Here is a 7,630-nt window from a genome sequence, read left to right as displayed (position 1 = left end):
CACAACCCAAGGAGGGAATCATGGGAACCCTGGTTTACAGTCAGTGGGCCAGAAGCTGAGGTCAAAATCTGAGTTTGTAATTGGCATGGGAAATGGGGTCAGTTTCCTAGGACTGAGCCCTCACCTATCATGAGCTCTCAACCCAACTTTACCTGGCTGTCTCCAGGTAAGTAGGATCAGAATAGCAGGACACTTAGCTGGTGTTTGCTGCAGAGTTGCTTGGTTGGCATGTGGAGAAAACCCCCCACACATCTGGTGCCAGAAGTACTGTGTGATTGTGAGTAGAGAGTGGGGAAACATACTTAGGGTTTTCCCATCTGTACATCCATGCAAATATATGTGTGAATCTTAGTATAATTCTTTTCATCTTATTTGATTTCAAGATAATGAAAGTTGTATTCTTATTGCTATTTATTAATAGGAAGTCTGATTAATCCAGAAAACAGTATTTTTTGGTCTCTCTTCTAAAGTAGTTTTCATTTTCTCTCATCTAGTTTTCACATGAAAGCTTGATGGAACTATAATATGAAGGATAATGTTATGTAAATGCAGTCTATTTGGAAGTGAAATTCCTGAGTCAATTGTTTCCTTTCATTTCTAGACAGTGTAAGGGTAGTACTTGAGTTGGTGTTATTAACCCCCTCCCCAAAACATGAAAGGTAATAGGGATCCTATGTGGGCAGTCCTGCCACTGGAGACATTTGAAACTCAAATTCCATTTCTATACATCAAAGGCTAAATCACACTAGTGGTAAAACTAACCTGTTTACAAAACAAATTTTGATTTAAACAAACCAACAAAACTCCCTCTGATTGCTCTCATTGCACTTAGGTAAAATCCAGTCCCCTCCTGGTGGTCTCCAAGGTCCTGATTGGACCAGGCCATCCAGTGGCACTTAGCGTTCCTGCTCCAACCCCTCAGGTGCAAGCTCCTCCCTATTCATGGACCCCTCTCTGTTGGAAGCCCTTATCCCACTTCAGGTCTAACCCTCTTTCATCTCAAGTCTTACATGTTGTGTTCCTGGAGAAACTTTCATTAACTTCCCACTCAAAACTGTTCCTCCTCTTCCTCTTTTTCATCCCACTTTTCAACTCATTATTAAAGGCACTTATTTCAACATGCAACGTGTCATTTGTGCTGTGATGATTGGTTGACTGTGTATGTTCATCCCAGAGCTCTATTTTGTTTCTTTTCTGTATCCAGTGTTTTTCAGACAGAGGGTTGGGCGTGCTTACGGCATCTGGGGGAACAATTCTTCATGCAGTTTATTAGGTTAGGCATGATAATGATGCTTAACAAACAACCCCCAAACCTCATTGGTCATAGCAAGCACTGATGTCTCACTCATGGGCTCGGGGCTCAGCTGGGCTTGGGGCTCAGGTCTGCTCTGCTCTCTCACTGGTGTTTCCTGTTTGAGGGCCCAGGTGGATGGAGGTATGGTTGCCTGAGTATGCGTTCTGCTGGTGAATGACATGAGCATAGGAGAGTGAGGGAACACAGAATGGTTCTTAACACCTCACCCAGAACTGGCACAATCGCCTATCTGCTCACATTTCTCTGGTCAAAGAAATTTTTATGACCTAAAATCAATGCAGGAAGTTTGATGTCTTTAACAACTGGGTGCTAAAGGTCGGTAATACTTCTGCTGTGGTCTGAATGTTTGGGTTACCCCAAAATTTATATGTGGAATTCTTGACTTCCACAGGGTGATAGTATTAGAAGATGGGAGGTGATTAGGGCTCTACCATAATGAATGGGGTCGTGCTCTTATAAAAGAGGCCTTACAGAGGCTCCTCACCCTTCTACCATGTGAGGCGACAATGAGAAGCTGTATATCCATGAGAAATGGGACCTCACCAGACATTACGTTTGGCAGCGCCTTGACCTTGGACTTCCCAGCCTCCAGAAGTGAGGAAAATAAATTTTTGTAGTTTACAAGCCACTCTACAGTATTTTGTTATAGCAGCCTGAAGAGACTAAGACAATCTCCCGTGCTCTGTGAAAACTCCAAACTGCTCCTTGGTCCTGAATCTCTACCCTCACCCACACTGAGAGCCCTTCTCTGTGCCTGGCACACAAGAGGCATGGAATGATATTTGGTGAAAAATTAACTTTGCCAAATTGCCCTCCAAGAAATGTTGTAAAACCTTACTGACTAGGGAATGCTACTGGCATTTGTTTAATGTCCTTTAAACATAATTATTTTTTCCATGCAAAATGATACCATATTTTAACCTTTTAGAATAAGGCTGAGTTTTTTATTTCAGACAATTAGTGACAATTTCTTTTAGAAATTCTCTATTCAAGTCTTATGCTCATTTTTCTATTAAATTTTTCTTCCTCATTTGGAAGAATTCTTGTCATAGGTAAGAAATATTTTTCCAGTTTGCCTTTTAAATGTTGTAATAATTTTTTGGCAGGCAGACATTGTTAACATTTATATAGCCTCATTTCTCACTGTTTTTGTTCATGGCCTGCTGAAGCACACATTTTCACTACATCAAATGGACAGACCATAATGTACTTAACCAATCCCTTATTATGGGCTACTTACTAAGTTTATAGGTTTTTTTTCTTATCAGTAACATTGTGTTGAAGATCTTATATAAGCCCTAAAAGTAGAAGTATCATATCAAAGGATATTTTTTAAGTTCTTAATATATTTTGTCAAATTACTATTGAAATTTTACTTCCTAGACCCTATACCTCAGTTCCCCCAAACCCCAGGACTCACATCCCAGACATTCCTTCATCCCAAGACCCACATCCCAGATCCTCACACTCCAGGCCCTGCTGCTGAAATCCTTACTGGTCAGCCTTGTGCTGAAACAAGCAAGGAGAGGACTGACAGCAGGACTGAAAGGGTAATGGGAAACTGTCCAGAACACCTCAGATGCTCCTTCTGCCAGCAATGCTTTCCCCTGAGGTCATTCTATGACACTCTTCTGGGATTTAGGTCTCCTCTCAAATGGCACTGCAAAGCCTAATCCTGGCCCCTTCATCTAAAAGTGACTCTGACTCTAGCTATTCTTTACTGCATTATACTGTTTGTTGTGGTTGTTGTTGTTGTTGTTGTCGTTGTTGTTTGTTTGTTTAATTGTAGAGACAGGTTTTTGCCATGTTTCCCAGGCTGGTCTCGAACTCCTGGGCTCAAGCAATCTGCCTGCCTCAGCCTCCCAAATTGCTGGGATTACAAGTGTGAGCCACCACACCCAAACTACACTGGTTTTCCCCCCTTTAATAGCACCTATTTCTACCTGATGTTCTCTTATTAATTACATGTTTAATTTCTGTCCGTAATTATCTTGTTTGGTGTGTTGACTGCAGTATCTCCAGCACTAGGAACAGTTTCTGGCACAGAGAAACTCTTCTTAAATTGACTGCTCATTGGAATCACCTGTGAAGTTTTGACAGTCCCATTACCCACCCCCCACCACAGGAAAGAATTGTTTAGTTATTAACTTTACTGAAAAATGGAAAGATTATTTTTCTCCAGGAGATAGAGAATGTAGCAGATATTCTCAAGCATGTTTATTTACTACTGTGTAGTTGGGCCCTTGTTGAATCCTTTTTAATGTAGCTAATAGAGTGTGGTTGTACAAACTATGAAAGTTACTGAAAATCTTTGATAAAACTCTCATTTTGGGGGGAAAAATGTATTGGAAGAACTCATCCAAGTGTGTGTGTGCACACGCTGTGTTTTTCTAACCTTCAGTCCAGAAGTAGAAGGGGTTTAAATCTGCTTGCACTGCCTGTGCCTCCATTATTTTACTGTAGAAATGTGAAATGCTAAATATAGGATGGAGCATTATACAGTTGTACTGCCTAAGAATAGACCAGCATGCCATTAAGAATTTTTAGGAAGAACTCATTTAACCTAAGAGCTCTTTGTTTATGGATTTTGAATTTTGTATACCACTGTGATCTATAAAGCAACAAACCCATAGTGAAGTCACTGTTCACTCCTGTGTTGTATATGAAACAATATGTTCCAAGGCAAAAAATTCAATATTCATGCCTCTCCCTAACCCAATTAAATCAGAATTGCTAAGGGTGGAATCCAGGTGATTCCAATGTGCAGCCAAGTTTGAGAGCTACTGATGTAGAAGAAACTCAGCAATATTTGTTGGATGGATGGATGGATGGATGGATGGATGGTTGGATGGATAAGCAAAAGAACATGGGGAATGAGAAATTTGGGGCTTTGGTTCCAGCACTCCCTCTATTGTGCTGTGTGACCTAGCTGTGTCACTCTACTTTACTGAACACCCATTGTTGCACTACATGTAGAAGGAATGAGAGAAGCCTGGAGACAGAATAATTGAGGCTTTATAGAAGACTTCCTCCAGAACAAAGCTAAGCCTAACAGGAAGCTCTTTACTATGTGTATTAGGCCATTCTTACATTGCTATAAAGAAATACCTGAGACTGGGTAATTTATAAAGAAGAGGTTTAATTAACTCGCAGTTCTACAGACTTTACAGAAAGCATGGCACCAGCATCTGGTTGGCCTCTGGGGAGGCTTTAGGAAGCTTCAACAGTCATGGTGGAAGGTGAAAGGAGAGCAGGCACGTCACATGGTGAAAGCAGGAGCTAGAGAGAGAGGGTAAGGTGCCACACTTTTAAAACAGCCAGATCTCATGATGAGTGACTCAGTATCACAAAGACAGCACCAAGGGGTTGGTGCTAAACCATTCATGAGAAATCCACCCCAATGATCCAATCACCTTCCACCAGGCCCCACCTCCAACATTGGGGATTACATTTTGACATGAGATCTGGGTGGGGCAAATATCCAAACTATATCACTGTGGTACCTCTTTACCCAGGAACTGGAAGGTATTTGTGAGGCTCCAAAGAATCTTGCAATTCGAAGAACATCCCACGACTCCATACTCGGTGTACAGAAGAGAGACAGAATGACTGACTTCTAGTCCTCAGATATCACACTAGGGAGACACAAGCTGTGAGGGTACCTGGAGTGAAGGGAAAGCGAGAGAGATGGATTTATCTGAGAGATGCCTCACAAGCCTCCTTCTCTGCATTGGTTGTTAAAGGTCTTCAAGACTGTGAAGAGTTCCTACCCTCAAAGATGGGCTACTCAAACTTTCTTTTCTTTTTTCTTAAGAGACAGTGTCTTTCTATATTGCCCAGGCTGAAGTGCAGTGGCTATTCACGGTTGTGATCCCACTACTGATCAGCACAGAAGTTTTAACCTGCTCTGTTTCCGACCTGGGCCAGTTCACCACTCCTTAGGCAACCTGGTTCCCTGGAGGTCATTGTATTGATGCCAGACGTAGTGCAGATATCTGATTGGCATAGCTTACTAAAGCCCAGAACTCTTGAGCTCAAGCGATTTTCCTGCCTCAGCCTCCCAAGTTGCTGGGGCAACAAGCAGGTGCCACCTAGCCCTGTTCAAACTTTCTTGACTGATATCATGGCTGTTTTGCTGAGATCTTTTTTTTTTTTTTTTAAGCATGCCCCATATCCCTCAACTCTGTTACTGTCACCCTATACCTATTGTAACAACATAGGACAGTTTCTTTTCTTTCTTTTTTTTGAGACAGAGTTTCGCTCTTGTTGCCCAGGCTGGAGTGCAGTGGCACAATCTCAGCTCACTGCAACCTCTGCCTCCCAGGTTCACGTGATTCTCTTGCCTCAGCCTCCCGAGTAGCTGGGATTACAGGCATGTACCACCACGCCCGGCTAATTTTGTATTTTTAGTGGAGACAGCATTTCTCCATGTTGGTCAGGCTGGTCTCCAACTCCCAACCTCAGGTGATCTGTCCGCCTCGGCCTTTCAAAGTGCTGGGATTACAGGCATGAGCCACCACGCTTGGGAAGGACAGTTTTTTACTGAGGAAATTAGCTACTCGTCCTTATTTAAAACATTGCAGAAGTATTATAACAGGAAACTCAGGGTGTGGCCTGAGTCCTGTTATTCTCCAGGCCCTAGTCTCCAGGCTGCTATTATATACAGCTGTTTAGGCTTGCCTGCTATATGAGATCTTACTACCTGTTCCTAGGCATCAGTACCTGTCTGGTCACTCAACAGCGGCCACAAATGATTGTCACTCTCCATGCCCCAACAACCTATACCATTTCAGTGAAGGACAGTTTTGAAATTACAAAAACAACACATTTGGGAAGTTATGAGAGTAGAAATTGAGGTTTATTGGCTTTACAAAGCATAAGAGCAAGATATACCACACAGGAGGGTTCCCATCTCAATACCTTAACTTGCATATTCACATTATTCAAATGATTGGGGACCAGGGGTTGGGGATGGTGCACAGTTTTGAGTAATATTTGCTAGTTATATTTAAGAACAAAATGGCGTCCTTAGGGCACTTCCAACTACTTGTGAGCTCTGGCTCCAGACAAACTGCTGTCTATCAGGATAAACTCCACGAGGAGTACAAAAGGTGCAAAAATAAAATAAAATTAAAATAGAAAACATCACTGCATCTATATATACACACACACACATATATATACACATGTATATATACACACATACATATATATAATTTTCAGACAGCGTCTTGCTCTGTCACCCAGGCTGGAGTGCAGTGGTGTTATCATAGCTCATTGCAACCTCAACCTTCCTGGCTCAAGCAATTCTCCCACCTCAGCCTACCGGCTAGCTGGGACCAGTGGCACCGGGCTAATTTTCTTATTTTTTTGTAGAGACGGAGGTCTCACTATGTTGCCCAGGTTGGTCTCCAATTCCTGGGTTCAAGTGATCCTCCTGCCTCGACCGCCAAAGTGCTGGGATTACACGCATGTGTCACCGCGCCTGCCTACTCTTTTAAAGATGCTAGGGATGCAAAGAAGGGAGGAAAGCAAACACAAAACCTGTTCGATCTCAAGGAGCTAAGTGTCTGACACTTCCGATCCCACACACACACTCAGAGGGAAGGATCTCTTCTACAGCAAAAGTTTTCACGGAAGTCATCTCTGTCCTCATCGCTTGAAAGAAACAAAAAGCCAAGAAGCCGTTATGGAGCGGGTGTGGGGGCCTGTGACCTTTTGTCTAGTTGCCATCCTCCGGGACCGACAAGGGGTACACCAAATAAGGGACGCGGCGGCTAAAATGACGTGAACACAGGAGTCCGCGGTCTCTGAGATGTCATTCCTCCAGGAAGACCCAGAAACCGTGAATGGGGCGGGGTGGTGGGCAATATCTAAAGCGAGGTTTCCTGGGAACGCGATGCCACTGGCCAGGACGCTGGAGAGGGCAGCCGGCATGAAGAATTCCTCCTCAAGGGGTCCGTTCCTGGACTGTATATGGAGAAGTCTGTCCAAGCGTGAGTTTCTAAGGGCTAGAGCTGGGCGTGCATTCAGAATCCTCAAGTTCATCTGTACTTGGACTCTGACCCTGAAGAGGGAGTTTCCGAAGTCTGATTCACGGAGGAGACAGGATCCACTTGGGGTATCCGATGCCAGCGAGAAGGGAAGGGAGCCGAAATGCAAAATGTCCTCAAGATGCGGGAAGAGCACCTCTCAAGCAGCGCTTGGGAGAAAACTTCAGAGAATCGGCGCGAAGATCCAGCACAACCCCAGAAGCCGCAGCCCAGCCCACTGCTCCCCGGGCTGGTGTGGCGCAGGCGCAGTGGCGCCGCGCTC

This window comes from Colobus angolensis, unplaced genomic scaffold (genome assembly GCF_000951035.1).
Source record: "Colobus angolensis palliatus isolate OR3802 unplaced genomic scaffold, Cang.pa_1.0 Scaffold20, whole genome shotgun sequence".
Taxonomy (NCBI): Eukaryota; Metazoa; Chordata; class Mammalia; order Primates; family Cercopithecidae; genus Colobus; species Colobus angolensis.
Note: the sequence above shows the minus strand (reverse complement) of the source record.